Source organism: Apium graveolens, chromosome 9, assembly GCF_009905375.1.
Source record: "Apium graveolens cultivar Ventura chromosome 9, ASM990537v1, whole genome shotgun sequence".
NCBI lineage: Eukaryota > Viridiplantae > Streptophyta > Magnoliopsida > Apiales > Apiaceae > Apium > Apium graveolens.
This window is the reverse complement of record NC_133655.1, coordinates 279,798,856-279,823,018: the sequence shown is the minus strand read 5'-3', so window position 1 is coordinate 279,823,018 and position 24,163 is coordinate 279,798,856. Positions and strand designations below refer to the sequence as shown.

Sequence of the window (24,163 nt, the reverse complement as noted above, 5' to 3'; positions counted from 1 at the left end):
GCAAGTGCTGCACCAAACGCTGGTGGTTGTTTCTTGTTGTAAGTGAATGCAACGAAAAGACCCGGAAATAACGAATAATGAAACAATTCATATATTGACATTTCGTGCTAATTTAAAAATTTCTTTTGTTATTCCCATCATCCGGTAACCACAGGATGATCCACAAGAAAGGTGGCAGGATTCGAACCTATGGCCGGCCCACCCCTGACCTAATAAGAACGATTATCCTTATATGACCAAACAAGGACCAGCTTACTGACTTCTCGAGCGATAGTTCCACGATCCCGACCAGCAACTTGCTTGTTGGGAGTAGGGGCATCCAAGCGTGCCCAACCTATACAAGGGGCTTGGAGATAGAGGGTTTTCTGGGGGAGATACTGTTTCCAGGTTGGGTTTTTTAGATCAAATCAAATAAGACTAGTTGGGTAGATAGAGGTGGTGAAATAGAACCTTTGCATCGATGTTTAGCAGGGCGGGTCGCTTGAGTGTCAAAACCAAGCGGCGGTTGTTTTTCCTTGGCTTATCGAACCAGCGTATGCCTTATTCCTCCTTTGAGGACTCCCAGTAGAGAAAGCCTCAATTTTCCGATGTGGATTGAAAGGAAGTTGGGGATGGACATAGATCCTTCCGCCTATCCGGAGTGTTGGAAAGAAAGCAATGGTTTTTGTATTTATTATTTCCCGATCATTAGAAGCAATCTTCACTGGCACAAGGATCTCCTCGCAGCAACCCCCACTACGCTAGAACCCGACAATGAGTTTACGAAGGCTTCGAGTAGTGCGGGATAGGCTAATCACCAGACTGCTCTAGAATAGGTTAATCGCCGGAGAAAAGAACGAGTGAATCTAGTTTCGAGAGCATGCCTTACTCTAATAGGGGGCGTAGAGTTTCTAAGTGAAGGCAAGCGCAACTATCTGTTTCATATCCTCCCTGTCAGCAAGGCAGGTCCGCTATAAAGCCCACCGGCCAGAAAGTGCTCAAGAACGAGAAAGCCGACCAAAAGACTATTCCATAACCAACTCTTGTTGCCGAATCGAGGGGGCTTGGCTGGTACCAGGCTCTAAAAGACCTTTCTTCGAGCGAGCGGTCTTTCTATCTTTTTGGGTTGCATGCCCAAGGCAATGCTTTTTTTAGATTGAGATGGATTTCTCTTCGCTATCGTGCCTCTTCCTTGTACCAGTTGATGCTGCGGCAGTGCCTAATATGACTTTGCTCCTGCCTCAGACAGCTTTGAGGTTCCCATCGATCGATTACAGAGGTTTCAACCACTGAACTTGCTTATGCTCCCCTTTGATCGAGTGCTATTTCTATAAAAAAGATTTAGTAGGAAAATCTTGAATTGGCTTCAATCGGGATTGCCTCGGCTTCTTAGGCACATGAGGAACCGGCCTAACATCTTTTCAACCGAAATCCCAATCAAAGACAAGTTCTACCAAGGCCAGAATCTGAAAGAGAAGATTCACTTTCCGGAATTCCAAGTGACATGATTCCTTCAGAAGCTAAAGTTGAATGATCGAAGTCTCCTTCAGGTTCAGTCGAAAAGATCGAAGCGAAGCCATCAATTCAACCATTTGCATGGTCTCCCCTAAGACTTACCTCTTTTTTTCCAAATGAACCGAACCTCGATACCACATTCATCAAAGAGGAGAACGAGGACAGCTGACTACCGCTAAAAGTAAGACTACGAGTACACATTGTATGATTAAAAACTGCCGCTGCATACTACCCGGTGCTTGCAGGTCTGACTGGTGCCTTCTCTCCAACAGCTGCTTCAATCAATGTTAAGTCTGACTACGAGGCTACTTAGCCCGCAGCTGACTACTTATTGAAAGACCGAACAGGAAATGAAAAGTCGTACTACAACAACTGTAAACATCCCCTCCCCGCTCTTACTTTGATCGACTTGCCCGCACAGCGTCTTTTTTGAGAGAAGAAGTCAAGGGGCTAAGTGACTCTCAAAAGTCGTCTTTTGTATCGCGCCAAGAGAAATGACATAGATAAGATCATTGCTTAAAGAGTTTCATTGTCGAATTTTTATCATCCCAATAGTAGCTGCTGACCAAAGGTGCTTTATGAAAGCCGGCCCACAGCAGTGAAAGTACGAGGGATTCCGTCGATCGAACGAAAACAGCTTCTTGCCTTTTTTGCCTATCTGGCTTGACTACTCTGCTTGCTTAACACAAGTCTTATTTAACCTTCACGGACCACTTCACTACCCAGCAAGCGTAGGCTCGAAAGCAACGGATTAAGCAACTTGCGCGAAACTTGAGCAGTTCTCCATACCATAAGGGGCAACAAGCAACGGATTGAGCTGAAAGCCGTTGCTCTAATGCCTCGTTACGTATACTTCACTCGCTCGTTAGCGCTTTAGTTTTCTTGCAGGGCCTTTACCTTTAGGCTTGACTAATAAGATAGATAGGGCTTTTCTCGCTTGTTTGAGACCATATAAGGCTTTCTTCAATCGGCAAACAAGGGGAAGCCTGATAGGGCTTTAAGAGACAGGGACAGGGGCATGCCTGACTCTTTAGAAAGTATACAAGTGTTGAAAGAGTGAAGTCTGGGGACAACGGTAAACGTGAGGAATGGGGCCTCCAAACCGCCTTACTAAAGAAGTTTGCAAGCAAGGGACATGCCCTACCTTTCCAACTAAGTCCAACGCGAGGAGGTCAATCTTAAGTGTTGGAAGCTACTGCTAAGGTACTCCCCCTCATCTATACTTTACTATAAAGGATAGGCAATTGAGAGATAATAGGGCGATAGCGATAGACACAGAAACTGAAAGAAATAGATGAAAAAATGACTTCCGTAGAGGATAGGGTCAACCTGCTTAGATAGGGCGATAGCCCGGTTTTGGTTGAATATCCTTTCCTGTGTTTGTCTTGTATTGAGGTATACCGAAGATATGAGTCAAAGTAGGTAACAGAAGAGGATGGATGTCTGAGCGGTTGAAAGAGTCGGTCTTGAAAACCGAAGTATTGATAGGAATACCGGGGGTTCGAATCCCTCTCCATCCGCGAGGTCAGTACTCACTCTTGCGTAACGAATCGGATAGATGCTTGTGTTATAGGTTGTCTCTTGTCTCCCTTTCGTTATCTTCCTATAGGTTGGGGAAGGGCCGGGTGTCCCTCTCGTTCAGTGATCCCCGGAGCGGGGCGTGGTCAAGGGATTCGGGGGTAGAGGAGGTCGGGCACAATCCGGACAAATGACATAGAATAAGATGGCATCAAAGAGAGAAGGACAGTTAATCCAATAGTACTGATAGGACCTTTTCATCTAATAGAATCTAATAGAATAGATCACGCCTTGGGAGTTCTCTTTCTCTCTAACTATCCATTTCGTAAGAGAAGAAAGAAAGGATTGTAGGGCAGATGGTATGCCCCTTTCATGATCTAGGCGTCGTTGATTGATTCTACTTCTTCTCCTTCTTTATCGAGATTCAGTTAGTGCTCAATCTACTGATCATTGGTAAAAGAGATAAAAAGTAAGCGGGGTGCGTGATCAGATCGTTGAGAATTAAGTGATTGAAATAATCTACTTGTTTCAGAACCTGTACCCGTAGTAACAATCCTGCTTTATTATTTTCTTGATCGTCCTAAAGTGACTTATGAGAACGAAGACAGAGTGCGATCATGGAGTGGTGCCCCTTTCGAACACTTAGTCTCAAAAGGCTAGATTAGTATCGAGGAGAAGGCCTTAATTGCTCGGCTATACTCGATCAATACCTCCGCTAGTAGTTCTTGGAAGAACTTCCTGGATTCTCAAGAAGAGATGAGAAGCTGTAGTGGGGCATATAACTAAAATAGTCCTGCTATATAGACCTAGAGAGACAGAGACTGTTGTTGCTATTTATTGTTTTTTACGCATTTTCTTGCCTTATGCGCTTTGTTTTACGACCGGATCGTGACTTGATAGCGCAGCCGCCTTTCTTCTTTGTGGTTCTGATGAGCCTCAAACTGGAATGGGTGGTTTGGGAAATCAAGAGCTTCCGCTTTATAGTGCGTTTTCTTATAACGGCTATAGGGCTGTGCCCGTCTCAAGGCTCGGCTTCAATGGTACAGAAAAGCGCTCCTGGGGACGTGGCGATTTTTTTGGATACTACGCGATTGGGACAAGAAAAGAAAGTAGAACCCTCCCATAGGTTTTTCATTCTTTCCATATCCCTCTGCTGGTCTAGCGAGCCCTCCTAGCCGCCTAGAGTGCAGCCTGCCTGCGGAAGACCGTAACGTAAGTAACTCTGTGCTCCTGACGGGGGAAATGAAAGCAGAATTCGTTCGGATCCTCTCACATGTTCAATCTTTTTTTAGCGGTTTCCCCAGAGATCTTTATCATTAATGCAACCTTCATTTTGCTCATTCATGGAGTTGTATTTAGTACGTCTAAGAAATATGATTATCCACCGTTAGTCAGTAATGTGGGTTGGCTTGGATTACTTAGTGTTGCGCGCCTAGGAGGGCAGCGCGCTTTGGGATGCGGAGCAGCTATTATCGCCCAGCTCCCTAACCTAATGCGGCACCGGGTTCGGACCGCAGGGAACCGTAGCATGGGGTAACGTCTAATCCTTTTGCCGCCGCAAGGCTGGCTAATCGTACGCAGCAGGCTCGAAGACCCCTGGTTCTGGAAGGCACATGAGTCCGAACGCTATGTTGAATGTGCGACCGACACTACGTAGGTACCTGTGCAGGTGAGGCGTCGGTCGGTCCTAGAAACGGCGGCAGCGGCGCGAGGAGTTAACGACCGAACGTGCTGTAACCTAGGGATCACCAGGCAGCTCTTTCGCTCTATAGGGATCGGGGGGACATAGCACAATTCTTCTTGGAGGAGGGTTGGTTTGCCCGGGTGACTGATCCTGCCATAATGTACTCCTACCTATAGCACCGCCAACCGAAGTCGAGCATACATACGACGATCTTCATGCGTGAATAGCCGGGAGGAAAGAAAGGGCGGTAGATGATAATGAGAAAGGGCGCCGCGTCTGGACGGGCGGGCGGAATGGATGAGCGAAAGGTGCCATGGAGTGGGGAATATCCCGAGTCTCATGTAAGACAACTAAATATGCGCCTCGAGGTGCTGCCGAGGAACTGAGGGACCTTATCGAGTACAGGATAGGTAATTTGAAGAGATAGTGCTAGCCTATTCGTTATGGGGAATAAATGCTCCGGGCCAAATAGAGCTTACCTACGGAACCTGGCTTTCTCCGGCGAGTTTTCTCTCGTAAAGCCAAAGACGCCCCAAGACAAGGTACAACTGTTGGGAAGGGGACATGATCAATAGAACCTGGCTGGATCCAGGCTGGGATAGTGGCGCCCATTCCTAACCAGTTCCGAAAAGGTTCGCTCATGCTGGAGGGAGCATCCCCACTTAGTGATCGGTCCGCTAGTTCACGCAAATCCGAAGAAGTTATCACGGACGAGCCACATGCAGGGAAACTTGCACGTGTGGTTCTGGCCGGGCTTTCCTGAGGCATCTAATAACCTTGCTTCTGCTCGCCGCTGGCGCACCTCTTCTAACTATTGCCCATTTATTCTGGAATAATCTTTTTAGGAGGGACAATTTTACATATTTCTGCCAAATCCTTCTATTATTAAGCACGGCTGGTACCATTTCGATGTGTTTCGATTCTTCCGAACAAGAGAGGTTTGATGCTTCTGAATCCATTGTATTAATTCCACTTCCTACTCGCAGTATGCTCTTTATGATCTCGGCTTATGATTCAATTGCCATGTATTTAGCTATTGAGCCTCAAAGTTTATGTTTTTATGTGATCGCAGCATCAAAAAGAAAGTCTGAATTTTCCACGGAAGCCGGTTCGAAATATTTGATCTTAGGTGCATTTCCCTCTGGAATATTATTGTTTGGGTACGACCGGACAACTACCGATATCTATTAATATCTTTTTTAGAATGTTGTTGTTAACTATATATCTATCTATACCGTAAACTATCGGATCGGGTCTTACTTAGATGTGAAACTTGCAGACCTCATTGGTTGTGATATTGATCTTACGGGGAGAACTAAATAAAAGAATATATATACTTGTAGAGACCCTCTATGTAGTTGTCTATCTAGGGCGATCGATCTACATCTACATCTTTCCCCATAGCCCTGGGGCTGTGTCTCGATCTCCTATGTGCGAAATCTAAGGGACTCCGTTCCTATGGAGATTCCCCTTGGTCTAATTCCATGCCTTATGACGAAAGGGGAGTCGGCGTGGCGTAAAGTGAAGATTGGGGGAAGTAGAGCAAAATTCCCTTCTGGGGTATTCCGAAGGTGTAACCTAGGCAACGAAAAAGGGGCCCGATACTTCAACTAGAGGAGCGACCTGTTGGTTCACCAAACCCCGACCCAGCCGTCACACGTTCTCCAGATCCGAAGGGATCCAGTGCCCAACTACCGACTCCTCCCGGAATTGCGTTATCGGAGCCGAGCCAGGAATGGCCGTTAGTGGACACCCACCACTTTTAACCGGTTAGAGAGGCCCTCTTTAATACATTAAGAAAAGATGTTCACAGGGGCTAGAAAGACTCGGTCATAGGAACTTAGACCACCTACGCGCTGGTAAACGAAAACCACCTCGACCGGATCAGAGTAAACAACAATGTCGAATCAGGCCGCCCCTTGCCTTGAAAGAATTCACACGCGGCCACCAGCTTTCCAAAAAGAAGGGGAGATCTGCTGCTTACTGCTCACGGAAACACTAGATTTCTTCATTTTCTTCAGTACTCTTTGGGTAGAGAGTAACATCCTTAGCCTTGCACATAAAATGGGAAGTATTCTCTCTACCACAATGATACACATCACGACCATAGAGCCAAGGTCGACCCCATAATACGTGTGTAACATTCATGGGAACAACATCACACCAAATAGAATCTTTCTAATGACCAGAAAATAGAAACTAAACAGCATTGAGTTACCGGTATGGTAGTTTTGTTGATCCATGCGACATGATATGGTTTTGGATGTGGCTCGGTAGGAAGCTTCTATATCTCAACTGTAGAGGCTGAAACCACATTCATGCAACTCCCACCATCAATGACCAGCTTCCGTAATTCTTTGCCGCAGGTGACAAGTGTTTGAAAGATGGTTGTTCTCTTCCAATCTTACTTCTCAGGGCAGCGAGAGCCGAACCACCATAGCAGGGGAGGTATCTACGTCAGAATCCGCCAAGTCGTCTGCATTGAACTCTGGATTCTCTTCATCTTCCTCATTTTCTGCTCCTTCTTGTTGAAGCTGTTCTTCTTGTTCCACCTGCAGGCTGGACTTTGTTGGAGAGGTGTTGTCCTAGCAGTTCGGTTGCCATCAGTAAGCCCCTTGCTGCTATCTCCCCAGCTTGGTAAGTTATTTTCTTGACGGTTGGCACCCGTAAATACTCCTCCATATCTAAGGCCACTTGAAAAGCATGTTCCACACCAGAAGGGGGTTGCCGAAGCAACTCTTTCCTTATATCGAACCTCAGGCCAGATTTGAATCTAGCCAAAGTGTGGCGAGGATCTTCAACAATTTGACTCCGAGTCTTGAGTTCGTCAAACCTTTGCATGTACTCCGCTACTGTCATGTTGCCTTGCTTGAGATTGAAAAGTTGTTAAAATAACTTGTCGTGGTAATTAGGCGGCATGTATTTCTCTCGAAGCTTTGCCTTCATCTCTTGCCAAGTAGCTATTGGTGGTTGTCCCAATCTTCTTATATCACCTTCAAAACCGTTCCACCGCACCTTCGCGAGGCTCACTAGCTTCATCTTAACAAACCGAACTCGCCGCTCATCCGACATGTCATACCAATAAAAAAAAAAGGCTCATCAATCGCAGACAACCAATCGGCAAAGGTTGTTGGATTTAGTCTACCATTAAAATATGGAACGCCTACTTTCACCTTCTTTGTGATGTCTTCTTCAGTGTCATAAGGCTCATAGTAATCTCTTTCAAGCAACTTCCCCATTCCAGTCTAATCTAAGAAGGGAGTTTGTGGCACTTGTGGGGGCCTGCCAACCCGGACTTCCCGTCTCGGAACTAGATTAGGTGGCTGGTCCTCTTGTTGTTCACCTTGTTCAGCATCTCCTTCCTTATTAGTCTTTCCTCCGGATGATTCTCCTTCATGATTGACCGCCAAGTTTCCTGTAAACTGAGGCTGCTGCTTCAGATTATAGATCTCCCACACGAGCATTCAGGCTACGGAGTTGTTCATTCATGCCCTGGAATTGCTCCACCAACTGTAGTAGCAACTCGTTTCGTTGATAATCGGTTAATCTTCCTCGAAAGGATTTTCCCGTACGAGTAGACATCCCGCTCTGATACCAGTCACCGAGCATACACTCGTCAACAGCTGCATTACAATTCATTGGGATTTGTTCGCCTGCCACGTGACCGGTTTCAGATGTCTTCATCTCATTAATTGCTGCTAACGAGGAAAACCGAGATCCAGTGCCCGTAACGTAATATGTCTAGTCTCCTAGTGCCCTTTGGGAGGACGTTGCAGATGTCCGGGAGTGCCCCCAGATTGAAGTTATGCGTAGCTTTGTGTAATTGAGCTTGACTTAGTTGGTTTCAAAGGGGCCCCGCGGCAGGCAACCAAGTCTGCTAACCTTCACTCCCTTTTTCTGGTACTGCTTGCTGAGATCGGCATATAAAAGAGAGGGATCGGATGGAAGGATTTATCAACCTTTATTTCTTTCACTTGAACACAGAAGTGAGCTACCTCTATTCTATTTGAAGTAACGGATTCACCTGCCTGCCTTAGACAGAGACGAAGCCTAGCTTTCTTCCTTCACTTATGAACTAGAACAGAGCAGATTTCAAACCTTACTTGAAACTCTTTCTCGCCTAACGTCTCTCCGTGCCTTATGAACATTGATTTGCCCTCGAGTAGCTGAACTAGGTCAAAACTAGCTACTAGGAAAAAAGACCACTATTTGAACATCAAGCTTGTGGACAAGTTGCTTCCCTTTCTGTGCTTTTACGCTGGCCTCTTCGATTACATTCCTTTCTTGGGTTCACTAGAAATGTCATCTCTCTCTTCCTATCCGATATCAACCATCAAACCCTGTCGGATAGAAGCCTACCTACTCGGCTCATCTGTTTGCCCGAGTTAGACCGCTAGCATCTTACCTTACATCAAAAGTCCCTACCCCCACCTTTCTCTAGCCCGTCACGAGCAATCGAATGAGTTTTGGGAAATGTGAAAGAAAAGAAGATAGATGCCCGGTGTCTCATTCAAGCTTTAGGCTTGTTCGGAAAGTCCTATCTTTCCAGCGCTCGCCTCTAGCCCTATCTTTCGCCTAGGTGGAGAGGAGGCCTATTCGCGGCCTTTTATCCTATACAATACGCACCTTACCTGAAGATCAAATTCCCCCTGGCGAACTATTCATATTAGATTCACCGGCTGGATTCAGGAAGCGTGAAAGCGGTCAAATGGAAGTTGTTCTTACTTTCGAACGGAGAAGCACCAACTCCAACTATTCATGCCATCTTCATTGGGCTGACAAGAAAAGGCAGCTTCCAAGTCATATCCCCCCTTCCCCCGTCAGGCAGCTATCTGTCACTCACGGAACACTAACTTAATCTGTCTTCTTTCTTTCTTTTACCACCAGCATCTTATCTCTTTTCATCCTTTCCGGTGGCACTAATAGAAAGGAAGTACTTGCCAACGAACCTTGGCCCTCCACTCTCTCCCAGCGAATCAAGAAAGATAGTGCGGTCAGTAAATGCATAATTTGGAATGGAATCCCGGGATTGAGAGACGGATATTCGCCAGGTCCGGTATTGGATCATTTGCCGCTCACTTTCTTCTGATTCTTAAATGGATTGAATTCAGATGGATGTCCGTGAAAAACACTTTACACAGGCCCTATTTAGCGAAGTCCCTCCTTCCCAACCTCTCCTTAGCACTTCTTTCTTTTCATTTCAAGGAAGGTCAACTCTTTACACTTCGGAAGTCGAAGTAAACTCTTTGCCTTCTTGACTGCCAGCATCAAGACGTGCGGTTACCTCATAGCAAACCTGGGAGAAGGAATCTATGTCTGGTTTTGAATGCCCCATTCTTTCCGCGAGTGGTTGGGTGCCCGAATACACTAAGGCGGATAGGCCTTGTCAAGCTTTCAGCTAGGCTCCATAGTTCTCTTTGTAGCCATACTTATGAGATCCCGGTCAAGATAAAAAAAGAAGAAGGCGCTGTTAAGCCCTATTCATTTCTCATAGCTCAAAGGAAGTCGAGCCCATATTACATTACCTAGAGCGAATGGACAGGAAAAAGAAACCAACTCGGTCTTAATTAGTATGCTTACTCAGTGCTGTGAAACCAATGGTGAGGATTGGTCACATAGGTGACCTACAGTTGGGCATATACACAAAGAACCTAAAAAACAACGAATTGAAACACTCAATTCATCATGGTGTATGGAGCTGAAGCTCTCATTCCCCGGTCACCAGTCTACGATTGGCAGTACCGCATCGATTGGGAGACATAGAAAGCGATCGTTTACACAAATTGATCCATCCCGAGGAAGATGGCAACCTCCTGTGCAAGAGCAACAGCGTAAAGCTTGGCATGATAGGCAGTTACGTCAGAAACCTATTTTCAAAGGCTACCAGACTTGGGGTTAGCTACGCGGAGCATCTCTTTCTTACCTTTCGGGTGGTCACAGGGAAGCTCTCTAATAGATCACTTAAGACAAAGGAAATGAACTACAGCAAAGGTTAAGAACACAACACGGATAACCATTTTCAGGAATCAGAGCAGAATTCACCCAGCAGCTCTGTTCTCAGTAGGAGAAGACTCGCAACCAGATACGTTCGTTCGGTCATTTAGCACGAACTTCACTGCCCTAGCGGGAAAGGCCCTCACCTTCGGTAACATCCTTAGCCCGGAACAAGAGCAGGGAAGAGATTCTTGAAAAGAGAATGCGCCTCACGACCATCATAACCTAACTCCAGGACTGCTACGGGCACTGATCCTTCTATTCAAAGTAAAAGTTTCTCCTGTTGAATAGAAGTGCACGAGAGCAGGATACAAATGATTCTAGAAGAGAAGATAAGACTGATTCTACTACACCTTTTAAGCGGATCAAAGACCTAGATGACCCGTAGACAACATCATATACGCGGTAAACTAGCGTAATGCTAGCACTTAACCTTGCCGAGAGATTGGCACTCTTCTTCTCGACGAGAAGATTGATAGTCATGTGCCCTAGTAGAGAGCTGATTCGTCTGTTCGTTTAGGAGCTATAGACTGAGCTTCTACTTCTTCGCGTCAAGCTTGTTCGCCTGCTTGAGAATAGGTCTTGCAGAGCCTTTTGTGTACATGTTCAGCCGCCCAATCAGCATTTCCACCTCTCTAACTCTAGAAAGCTATATCTCAACATAACCCACTATCAAACTCTAGAAAGCTATATCTCAACATAACCCACTATCAAACTCATCCGCTTGTACATTCTTGGTGTCATACTCACTCGTAAATTATTGGTGTCATAATTTTTCTATTTTCAGGTGTGATCGGTCTAATCCTTGGAATAATTAGTTCTCTTTGAAATAATTAGGATTTTCTCTTTGAACTCGTCCCGGAATGGGCATTATGGCAAAGAACAAGAAGAAGACAAAAGGAGAAATTTGTCCAATAGTCACAAATGGTGCCTCCACAGGTTGACATCCGATCCAACCTAGTAGTAAGCGATCCGCCAAAAACAACAAATATATTATATGGTAAATCGGGCGAAATTTTGCACTACGTACATACATACTTTGATTTAAAAAGGGTAAAGCCAACAGACATATAAAAACTGGTGCTATTGCGGCTACACCTCCCGCTTTGTCAGGTATACTACGAAGAATGGCATGGATCGGTAGGAAATACCATTCCGGCACAATATGAGGCGGGGTGGGCATCGGATTAGCAGGTATATAATTGTCGGGATGCCCCAAAACATTAGGAGCATAAAAAATGAAAATGGAAGAAAAGATAGCAAAAGCTACCCAACCTACTAGATCCTTTACATAATAATAAGGGTAAGAAGCAATTTTATCCGTATATGAATTTATACCTAATGGATTATTTGATCCATATTGATGCAATGCGCCCAGATGAATAATACTGGCGCCTACTAAAAGAAAGGGGAGTAAATAATGAAGACTAAAAAAACGATTTAAGGTGGCATTGCCCACGGAGAAACCGCCCCAAAGCCAAGTCACTATGGTATCTCCTACTACAGGTATGGCGCTAGCTAAGCTTGTAATTACTGTAGCTCCCCAAAAGCTCATCTGACCCCAAGGTGGTACGTATCCTATAAAAGCTGTCACAATCATTAATAGGAAGATTACAACTCCGCTACACCGAACAAATTCCCTAGGACTGCTATAACTCCCATAATATAGACTACGAAACATATGAAAGTGAACCACAATGAGAAACATACTTGCCCCATTAGCATGCATATAACGGAGAAACCAGCCCCCTTCAACATCTCTCATAATGTGTTCTACGCTGTTGAAAGCTAGATCCACATGAGGTGTGTAATGCATAGCTAAAAAAACGCCAGTCACTATCTGAATGACTAAACAAATACCAGCTAACGGACCGAACCCCGCCCAATAATTAAGATTGCTCGGGGTTGGATAATTTATCAAATGCTGATTAAGTATGGAGAATATAGGTTGTTTAAGAAGAGAGAATCGTTGGTTCCTTATAGTCATTTCATTCTCTTTTCTATTGTGTATCCTGACAACTCTTAAAGTAAAGAAAGCACACCGCTTGCCTATTCCGCCTAAGCGGCCCGGTGCACTTTTCCTTAGAATATAATGAATTGGAAGAGAGTAGGTGAGGTCTTTCCTCACAAACAAATAGGAAGGGATGGTTATTTCATTGCATTGATAGAAGTCTAACTAGAAAAAGATCTATCTATTACTTTGTGAGAAGAGAATCGTTGGTTTGACCGACGGACTACGCGGGAAATAAGAGATCTAGGCAAGCAGAACTGGGCGGGGGAATTGCTGTTTCAAGCGCCTTGCCTTTACGGCTCTTTCTCGGGCGCCTCCGTTTTAGTTTTCTTCAAAGGCGGTACCTCCGAAGGGGAAATTTTGATGTAGTTTGTACCTACGTCTACAGAGGGCAGTCTGTTCCCCTGCTCGATTTGCTTTAAAACGTATTCAAAGCTCTGCTTATCGAGAATTTCTCTCGCTACTATATTATTACATAAAAGTATATAGCAAATATACACAAGCCAGAAAAGTAAGACTATAATAACTACGAGTAAGACTGCTATAACAAATTGAAGGGATTGAACAAGACTGAGAAGTTCCCCCTTCTCCAGTTCCTGAAAAAGTCTTGTCATCTTGTTTATTCAAAAAAGTTCAAAACTGCTTCTTGCTCTAAAAATGCATAAAGACTTGTCGGAAATCGCCAGCCGGTTGGGCCAAGAAAGGCATGGGACTTGTTGGGCATTAAGGGCGATCCATCGGCCCCTTTTGACAGACTTCTTTGTCTATCTCTTCTCTATATGATATTTATTCTAGACTAGATGTGACCAGATTTATCACTCAAAAGCAACACAACCCTAAATGCGATCTCCCACGCCTGGCAATGATACCATTAGTGGTAAGGAGTGAGCATGTGGAAAATACCCAAACTTGTGCTTGACTAAGCCTCGCCCGCATGGAAGATAACTTGTTCTCCCATAGGAAGGCACTTGGGTTTCGACCAAGTCATCTCTCGCTGTAACAGTGATGAGCTGTTGAGCGAAAGACGTTAGGTGATAGTCACCATATAGAGATATAGATGTTGTTAATACCTCTAAGAGAGTCTTGCCCCCCGTATTACTCCATAGGGCAGCGAGGAGCATACTGTGGAACCAACCAAGATGTATGTCGTCCGACCCGACCTCAGACTCCGATCTATTTTACTTTACTCTCTGGCCGTAGTTATTTAGGTGGTATCCCGAGATTTAAGAGATTTAATTCCTCCCGGGAACACACGAAACAAAGATATGAACTAGGTAAATATAAATTGAAAAGAGATGTTTCCAATTCATCAAAATGAGAAGTTTTTTCTACATCCATATGATCTACTAAAGTGAAAGTAGATCGGTATTGCCCATATAATAAAAGCAGATCTTGGTCCATGGAGTCCTAAGAAGGTAAGAACTCCAACTTGTCTGATGCTTCTTCGGCCAAATACGATATACAAGTGGGACCTGCACTATGAGCAAGCTGTGCGAAAAACCGCTTCTTTTTTCCGGTTCTGAAACAACTTGGGCGAAATAGGGTTCTACCGGGAAACCATGGATTTTTGAGTTTTCGCCATTGGTTACTGGTTGAGCCGCTGGAATGGAATGAGATAAGAATCTCTGGAGATCTTTCCTCTCCACTTACTCGTAACAGGCTTTCCCTCTGCCAGAAGAATTGTGTGAAATAAGTAAATTTATCCAGTTGAGGCATCTTTCTTTCGAACAAAGTATTCCCTCCAGACAGAAAGAGAGTCCTTCCTGTATGAGTAGTGAAGAAGTCTAGAGAACTTTTATTGGTTTTTGACCAACGGAAAGCATGGGAGAAGGATGTACAAACGTTGGGTTTTCCAACGAACCTAAGCACCCTTTTTCTTTATCATTCGGAAGAGCTCTTTTTTAATAAAAAATACGGCGTCTCTTCTCTTATGCAATTTATGACTCCGACAGTAAGTTAGCCGGAATAAGAGGTTTCGGCGTATCGGGGCTGCTAGGCTACTTTCTTTATTCTCTTATGAGATTGAAAGTTTTTCGGTAATTAATTCATCTGCACACCGATTATTCCACATCACCAGTCAAGGAAGAAGGGAAGGCTTATTCAATAGCTGCCGGTTACGTCGTTCTTTCAAAAAGTATATTCCGAATTCCTATTCCTACTCCGCCTCCTTCTCTTTGCACTCACTCCCGTCAAGGGAGAGGAAGATGAATATGAATAGTTAACCACTAGCTCCAGTCCCAGTACCCCATCTCTCATTCCCGGCATTCCTCCATCAAACCTTCTTGCAAAGATAAAGAAAGCACCGGATGAAATAACAATTGTCCTTTGCTCCCCCCTTAGACCTATCCGAAAGAGGAAAGAAAAAAGATCCCCTCACGAGATGGGATGACATGACCCTCTTTGGACGGTTCCTCCTTTACTTTAAGGATAGTACCTAGCAAGGCATATTAAAGGCACCAGCTCTTTTCCACAAACTGAGACTCTTCTTCTATGTCACTTCCGGTTCTCAAGCAGCAGATTCTGGGCATTCATCTGTAGCTGTTCCTATTTGTAGCTAATGTGCCGGTGTTCCTGCAGCCGGAGAAAGGTAACGGCGTCCCGTTTTAGTAACAGGCTTTACGGACAAGACAGGAGGAGAAAGCTCATCCTTACCGATTGTAGTTTATGGCCTTCCTGGTAAATAAGAAGCGAAAGTAGCAAATGCAGCCAAGGGAGCTAATGAGCTCGTAGCTTGTGTTCCTGTAGCTAAAGTTGCTCAAGTAGCCTCCTTAACAGAGTAGACCTCGTTTTCAGCTACTGTTGTGGAAAGGAGTTTAGAGAGAGAACCCGTTCTATAGCACATTCATGTCTTATTCTTCTTGGTTGAGAATACGCGATTGGTCAAACAATGGCTTGTTATTGACTTCTTTGGGCGATGACAACCGCGTACATTACATAAAGTTGAATCCAACCTCCTTAGCAAGGAAGATGCCGATTCTACTAGTGCTTTCTGTCGTTGATGTGTCTGAAAAGGGATATGGAAATATCGATCTTATGTCCCCGTGTTTAAAAGATCTCGTATTTGCTCGGTTACTAGTCAATCCCTTCCTAAACAGAGAGGAAAAGGTAGCAGTTTTCGTCTTGCTACTTTTCAAACAGATCTGAATCGAGATCTCGAAAGTCGCTATTGCAGCTCGGAGCTCTTGCAGTTAAGGAGCTAAAGACCCTGTGGGCTTTCTAAAGAGAGGAGGAAGTTTACTTGCTATTGTAGTTAAGGAGCTAAGAAGCTCAAGTTACTTCGTAACCTGTTGTTTGTAGCTGTTGTAGTTTCTTGTAGCTAAGAAGTTAAGGAGCTATTTCTTGTTCCTGCGGTTTCAAGGAGACAGTAGAAGCTATGTCCCATTGTAGTAGATAGCCCTCTCTTGTAACTAAGGAGTTAAAGAGCTAGAGCAGTTGTTGTTAAAGCGGCTAGGAGCGAAAAAAACTCGACCAAAAGTATTAATCGGTAGATTCTTATGACCTAGGGGTTGCAAGTCAGCTGCTCACTCTCTCTTTCTTCGAATTAAATGTCTTAAGCAGCATGTAACAAAGATCTATTTTAGATTCAATGTGGGACCTGAAAATGAAAACAGAAGCTAGAGTTGAACGATCTACTTTTCTATCCTGTGGGCCGGAAATAAATAAGGTCTCTTCTTTATAGAATAGAAAGTAGCCTGGCCTGGTCTGTCTCTCAATCTCAGTCTGTCCAGCCAAGGACTTCCCTCTGTAAGAGTCGAGCTTTCCCCCCCATACACTACTTTTTAAGCATATGGGAGACCCAAAGCCATATCTACTGCCTACTCAATATCTCATCTCCCCTCTTTGGCTTATGATATAGAGCTGGTTTCTTTGATACTGCTCCTTTACCTTTCAATGAAAGCTCTAGGCAAGTGAGTATACCTATAAATGGGATACGAACGATCTATCTCAACTAGTTATGGTAGTTAGTGAATGTGGGAGACAAGCGTTAGCCCAAAAGCGTTAGCTTGTATCCGCGAATGAACGATAGAAGAAAGAGTGTATAGAATGTAATGTTGTTAGGTAGTTTCGGAAGCTCTTCCTGCAGAAGGAAGGTAGGAGGCATACCCGGGCCTTACCGAGGAAAGTGCTTGCTTTGTTAGATAGATGTGCGTTGCGTCTGAGGGTATTCAATATAAGAATCGTTTCATCCATGGCGACCATAGGAATTGAATTGATTCTCTCTAACTAGAAATATCATAAGAAAAGAAAGCAATAATGTTTGTTAGAAATTCTGAAACAGGAAATGGGAAACTACAGGTTAAAGCCCTGCTCCTGTTCTCGTAGTAAAGCAATCTTGCTTGATTCTACAACTTCCTAGCTTGATTCTATAGCTTTCTTGCATCTGGATGTGATTCTGAGAGCGAACGGGTTGAAGCCATGCAGCTAGCCCCGGCGAAGGCGGAGTGAGATTCTAACTTTGTTGGAAGAAACTCAGTTAGTAAGCGGAGAAGGACAGAATCACCCGGCGACACTGGGCATATATTATCGCTAGTAGTTCTCAGAATGCTTTCCAGCTGGCAAGAACGCTCTAGAAGAAAAGCATAGCCTGGGAGGGAGGCTCGACTAACAGGAGATGAAATGTTTAAAGATTGTAGCCAGATATGCCACTCTTGTTAACAAACTGTTGACTTGCTTAGTCGCATAGGCTATGGAGAGGTAGTTGACTTGTGAGAGTCTGGTTGCAAGGAGGTATCTTAACCTTTAGAATAGAATAATCATGCCTATCCCTCTTTTCTTTGGCTGGCTTGGCTTTGCCCTTCTGCTCCGGCTTGGTGCTTGGGTGAATGCCTGGGCAGACTGACTTCAAGGAATGAAACTAGTTACGTTCCTCAGCCTAAAGGGAAGATCAGCTCATAGATATTGCTTTTCCTTGATCAATCTATCATAAAACTTTTTCCATCGTGTGGTTGTCTGAGCCAAGGGTATCCGATGGAAAGAAAGAGTGAGAGTTGCTTAAGAAGGACGGGGTGAATCCCTGAACTTAATGGAATATCCCTGTTCGAGTTCGTATTCAAGCTAAGTAGATTAGCTTTTTTTTTTAGAAAAGAGCGAGGTATGAGTAAATTGCTTTTAGCTATGAGTAAGATGTAATAGAGTAATAGGTAAGAGCAGCTGATATCTCTATGTTTCAGAGGTTAGAACTTCGTTGATATAGAAAGTGTTCCGTGAGTGAGTCTCTTATCTTTTTTCTTTGACAACTCCTACACTCGTGATACAATGCCAATTGAAGTAATGAGAGGCAGAAGTCAAGCAATTCCAGGGGTTTTGTTTACCAAAGCAACTCTATAGGCCTAGCTTACTAATATCACAGAATTCCAAAGAGCTGGTCAAGAGATAACTTTGAGTTTCCCCGGGGGTTCTGAGAAGAGCTGGTTGCCTTCCTTAAACTAAACTACGAACTAAGCCTGAAAGGAGTAGTGAAATGTATGGATAGTCCCATCCCAGTTTATGAAGTCTCGCCTCTCCTTGATTAAAGAGTGGTGGGGCCAGAAGCCGGAAGCCAAACGTACGACAAGAGGTTTAATCACTGGCCGATCCTTTATCCTTTGGAACAACTCTTTTAATTTAAAGGAAGAAGTCGTACCAGACAAGTTCAATCTGTAATGGCTGTGAGGCACCGAGTCTGAATAGGCATCAACAAGCACATAGATGTCCGAGGAAGCAAAGGCTAGGGCAGTTGGCGTAGAGGTAGAATTGAACTTCCTATGACTGATTTCTAAGCGGAGAATCAAGCGACAAGGCTAGATTTGCAGGAATCAATTCATTTAGAAAGTCCCATCCAGCCAGGTGGAAGCCTGTACCAGCAGCCAGATTAGGAGAAGATCTTAAAGACCTATTTTATTAACATAAAACATTGACCTCTCTGTCTCTTTATCATAGATCAGCTCTGTCACCGCTTCTCCTGCAACAAAAACTTGGGTGAAGAATTCAGTGGAGAAAAAGTAAATTGCTTATTTGCTTAACACATCGCTGGATTAGATGATTTGCCTGGTTCATCTGCCTTTCTGCTTTAAAGTTTTCCTTTCACCCTATTCTTGCAGCTGATCTACGACACAAGCAAGTAAGCAGCAATCTCACCCCGAGTTCACTCCTTCTAGCAGCAGATGTGCGACACAGGTCTTCATATATTAGATCAGAACTTACCTTCCTCTCAATCCGAATCGGCTAGCTCGTGCAATCAATATATCATCACTCCCATGCATACAATAGCTACGAGCTGCTCTAAGCGCTCTTACGCGATGTCTCACGAGCGCACTACCGAGTCCCACGAGTACACTAAGGAGAGAGGAACTACGAGCAAAGTCTTCGCCTTTATTTTGCGTATATAGAGATAGCCAATCTTGACTAAAGTAGTCGGTCCAAGTGTGACTTATCTCAGGTGTCCCTAAAACTCCCATGTCTTTCTTGGTTGGACCAACCCAACATGAAAATGGGTGTTTTGTGTCTGTTCTATGATTTTAAGATGACCTACAAACGAGGGAGTCGTTGGGTTGTTGAAGGCAGTATTATGGTCTAAATTGAACTACCAACGATGTCGAAATAATGATCTTTTCGTTGGTCGGTCGCCCATTTTAGGTCAAAACGTATTGCCTATTTCTCTTCTTTCTAACAAAACCGGGCTCCCAACATGCCGTCCCAAGCCAAGCCTTGTGGGATTAAAACACAGCCCTGATTTTAGGGGCTTTAAAGAAGCAAAACATTTAGAAAACAAAATATGAGAATATTGAAAATCGTACCTGTGTACAAGTATCTGTCCACTAATTTGAAATCTCTGTTTTTGTATTCTCTAGGAATCCGGGTCTGGATCAATATTCATTTTTCAGTAGCAGGTGTCTATGAGAGAACAATTATAAAATTACCAGGGCGCCTCTATATTAATAGATGCGCTCTGATCAGAGCTGCACTGCTCTTCTTTGTTGCTTTTATTTTCTACTTCATGTTGTACCTAGTCTTTATGACATGAGGAGGGGGTGAACTGTGGAAAGCAGTTAGCCAGTTTTTAGGGGATGCGGGGGGAAGTAATAGTACCCCCCCCAATCCGGGCCATGATCCTGCGGGATCCTCAGACCTGCTCGTAGCTGCGGGCGCGGGGAACCAACCCCAAGAGGGGGAAATGCTAGTAATTCCTTCTCCCGAAATCTCTCAGGGAGAATTGCTTAGGGAAGCGGATGCAGCACCTGCTGGCCCAGAAGCGGATGCAGTATTCGAGGAGGATGAGGATATAGAGACATGGCTCGACAGGATCAAGTCCAAAGACGGGAAGAAAGAGGGGAAGAAAAAGTTTCAAAGCCCCTTTATTTCGGACTTGAATAAGATTATCAACCTGCCATCGAAGGGCAGGCGTTTTCGGCCGGGCCAGCCGGAACTTGACTTAGCATATCTTTTTCTTCTAAATTTTTTGAAGAAGAAGATCTTAAAGCTCCTTTGTAGCAAGGAGTTACGCTCCTCCATCAAGGTAAGCAAGGGGCAATGGGAGGCCGCATTGGAAAAGCTCCTAGAGGGAAAGGGCCCTTATGATTGGTTAGCTGCTGGGAAGGCCCCAGGGAGAGAAAGGAAAGGGTGCCCTTTCTTTCGTCGATTAGTGGATGAGGTGGAAAGAATGAAATTATGCCAAAAAAGAAAAAAAGGGTAAGCGAAAACCACCTCGACCGGATCAGAGTAAACAACAATGTCGAATCAGGCCGCCCCTTGCCTTGAAAGAATTCACACGCGACCACCAGCTTTCCAAAAAGAGGGGGAGATCTACTGCTTACTGCTCACGGAAACACTAGATTTCTTCATTTTCTTCAGTACTCTTTGGGGCAGATAGCTCACAGCGCTTCTTCTATAGATATTTGAAAAGCTAACTCATGTTTCCACTCCATTTTCATTACGAAGATGTATCACATCAGGATCTGCTGCTCAAACCGAATCACGCCAACATTATGGAAGTTCCCAGATCGTGTAAAATAAGAGTAGTACCAAAGGCGGCACCTTCTGATTTCATAATAAAAAACGGAAAATTGGCTATGAAGATTCCGCGCGGTCAAAAATTAATACAGAAAAAAAGGGCTTCGACAGAAAAGTCGTTTCGATCCAATCCATTCTTGGGGTCAAATAAGGGGTCTATCAGTGACCTAGCATGACAAAGCGCTCTCCGAGGGCATGGAATATCTCATTTTTTGTTCAGAATCACCACAGTAATGTCTCTGTTAGATTCTCCGGTCGAACTACGGGAAAACTCCATTCAATTCTCGATGGAAACGGAGTTTTGCGAATTATCCCCGAAACTGGGAGAGCATTTCAAGATCTTCGAAGATATTCGAGGGTTCAACGCGACTATTGTCACTTCCGCCAACACACAAGATGAGACTTTACCACTGTGGAGCGGCTTATTGCAAAAAGAGGAGGGGGAAAGTAAGTAAGATATCGGAGAAGCAAAATATACGAGATCACAAACGGGGATTGCTCGCGGCTAAATATGAATTGAGATGAAAGCTTTATAAAGCCTTTTTTTTGTAAAGATCCTGATCTTTATAGTGAGATGCGGGACAAACATCGTTATAAGTTGTCCAAGTTGCCAAGAAAGAGTTCCTTTGCACGAGTAAGAAACCGATGTATTTTCACGGGCCGCCTTCATTCCGTATATGAGTTCTTCCAAATTTCTCGTATCATTTTTCGTGGATTAGCATCTCGAGGTGCTTTGATGGGCATAAAGAAAGCGTCTCGGTAGCCCAAAACAAACCTGTTTTTTTCCTCAATTGTTTACTTTTGGGCTGGGCCATGACTTGGGGAGTCTATTTCTTTGGTCCATTTATGTACTTTATCTATTTTTTTATTTCGACCATGGAAGGATTTCGTCTCCCCGTCGGAGGCGGTGTCGGCTCGTCTATTCCGGATCTCAACGGCCCCCCGCCTGAGGCTCCCCCCTCAACCGGCTGAAGACGTCTATTACGAAAAAGAGCCTGATCGCAGAAAAGCCATTCTTGAGCGGAAAAAGGCAGAGAAAGATGATTCGGCGGCCTCAAATAGGAAGGCGCCGAGATCCTCCCTCAAATAAAAGAGATTGTAGAGGGAGGGAATCATCCGAAAAAAGAAGAATGCATCTCGGAAATAAATAAGACAAGAGAATTCTTTAAAATCAAAAGGCGGAAAAGGCGGCGGGGTTGAACAAAATAAAGAGGGACAGGGGGGCAGCTATATTTCGAATAATGAGACGATCACGGATTTTATCAAGAACTACTTGATGGGGATTTATGAAAGGTTAAATCCAAGTGCTAAAGCACGAAAGCCCCATTACTGATGGACAAATCTGTTTGGACAAGAGATCGCCCGGGGTAAGCCGAAGGGTGCGATGACATCGAATACGCCGCGGATTTTATGGTGCGAGAGGTTGAGGAGAAGGCGGAGAAGAACCAATTACCATTTCTCGCTCGCTTGAAAGACGGGATGGGCCTTTTATCCCGATAGCAAGGTCTGGCATCTGATCAAAAGATCAGTAAATCGGTGGAAGGGAGGGGGATGGGAGCCTTAGCCCTTATAATTTCATTAATCCAATTCTAAGCCGGCATGGCGCTGCTAGATGCTTCTGATCAATAAAACAGGAAGAAGGGTCAGCCAAAAAGAAAGACCACCAAAAGTAACGACCATCAAGATACGCATAGTGATTCGATCTTTTGATCACCCATTTTTTGAAAACCCTTTTTAGGGGCTTCCGCCTTACACACGGAAGATTGGATTGCCTGAATCGCGAGTCTTATATACTGTGTTTTGATCACCTCATATTGATAAAAAGTCCAGAGAACAATTTGAAATGGAAATAAAGAAACAATTTCTGGTCATAAAAGCAGAAAGGCATGAATTGCGCAAGAAGTTCTTTCGGTTAAAATGCCGTGCGACTCGTAGGACATAAGACTTCTTGGTCAAGCCAAAAAAAGATTTGCCGACTGGATGCTCCTACCCCACCATGCATGGCCCTTTACCTTTTCTTAAAAGAGGGGGGGTATGAAGCGTGGGAAAGAATGCAAGAAGTGTATGATATAACAAGTAACCTTAAGGAGTGGCGGCAACCTGATCAACGCGAGTGAACTGTGCTTAGACGCTTCGTAAAACCGCGCTGATCTACGAGAGGAGCTGATGGATGAGTAGGCTTCTCCTTTCGATTCACGGAATGTGATCTGGGACACGATGGGAGTTTGCGTGCCTCGGTAGGAAAGAGATCACCGGAGTATAGCACAAGATCGCCTTTTTTTGCTGCCATGGGGTCGACCTGTGAACAAGGTAAACCCAATGGGAACCAAAAAATGGGGGTACCGTATTGGGAAGAAGACAGTCCAAAAAGCGAAGGCTCACCCAGCTGAAGGAAGGAGCTTTGGAAGCTTACCTTATTATATTATGAAAAGGGGAAAGGGGGTGAGATAGGCAACGGGTAGCTTGCTTCCAAGCCGGCCTGACCGCGAGGAAGCAAGAGATCTTTGCTGGTGCTGACTTGGATCTCGGGTGACGGAATAAGGCGGCCAGAAGTGACGAGCAGTCGCGGTCGAGGCTTGGCTTTAGCCGATAGGCTAGCAGTAAGCTTGGCTACAGCGAAGCGCTTACCAAGCGCGAAGGAAAGGGCCTTCGCCACTTGAGCCGTATGCGGGGGAACTCGCATGTGCGGTTCTTAGGGGGGGAAGGCTAGTAGGAGCCATCCCATCCCAATAGCGTATATTTGGAGCTCAATATGAAATCCTCTTTTCTTGCAAGACCCGTTCGGATAAGGGAAAACAGCGTCTTTTTAAATTGGGCCTTCTACCGAAAAGACACTTTTCGCTTTAAACCCTTCTGTGCAGAGGGAAGATGGTCTTACTCAACATCTCCGTGCAAACCATAGCACTGGATGGAAGGTATGCTTCACTGACCTCGTTTAACACCATGCTTCCTCCGAAGCGAGATCGGAGTAGGAAGACCATGAGCGAAAAGCAAGGGCAAGCGATAGAAAGGATAGTCCCTCGCGCGAACGACTAAAAATGGTGAGATCATTAGTGAAAGAAGGACCAACGACGATCCTAAAGGAGAAGAATGAGTAGGAGGAGTCAGTTTTCTTTGAAGATCGAGGAAAAAATAGGACAATTATGCCATTCGTAAAAAGTAATGTTATTCTGATTATTATGATTTCTATTTATCGGAATATTCTGGATCTTGGTTACCATAGTACTACGGCCTTCGAGAACAAATATTGGACCGGGAATCAAAAAGGGGAAAAGAAAGTAAGTATAAGCACATATGGCACGAAAAGGAAATCCGATTTAGGTAAGACTTGAGAAAAATCGTAGTTCAGATTCAAGTCGGTTCAGTGAGGGCGATCGCGAAAGTCACCAAATAGGTCAGTCTTTTCCTTCCGTTTGTCATAAAGAAAAAAAGAAAGGCGTGGGGGGACGTTGCAGATGTCCGGGACGGACACG

General features: G+C 44.6%; 1 non-coding gene and 1 pseudogene across 1 annotated transcript; one reads left to right on the top strand and one right to left on the bottom strand.

The window, feature by feature from the left end:
- Positions 1-2,927: 2,927 nt before the first annotated feature.
- TRNAS-UGA (transfer RNA serine (anticodon UGA)) lies at positions 2,928-3,014 on the top strand. The gene has a single exon. It is a non-coding gene; the product is annotated as a tRNA-Ser (tRNA).
- A 10,887-nt stretch (positions 3,015-13,901) lies between these two features.
- LOC141683263 (putative mitochondrial protein ymf1) lies at positions 13,902-14,459 on the bottom strand (annotated as a pseudogene).
- Between the last annotated feature and the right edge of the window lie 9,704 nt (positions 14,460-24,163).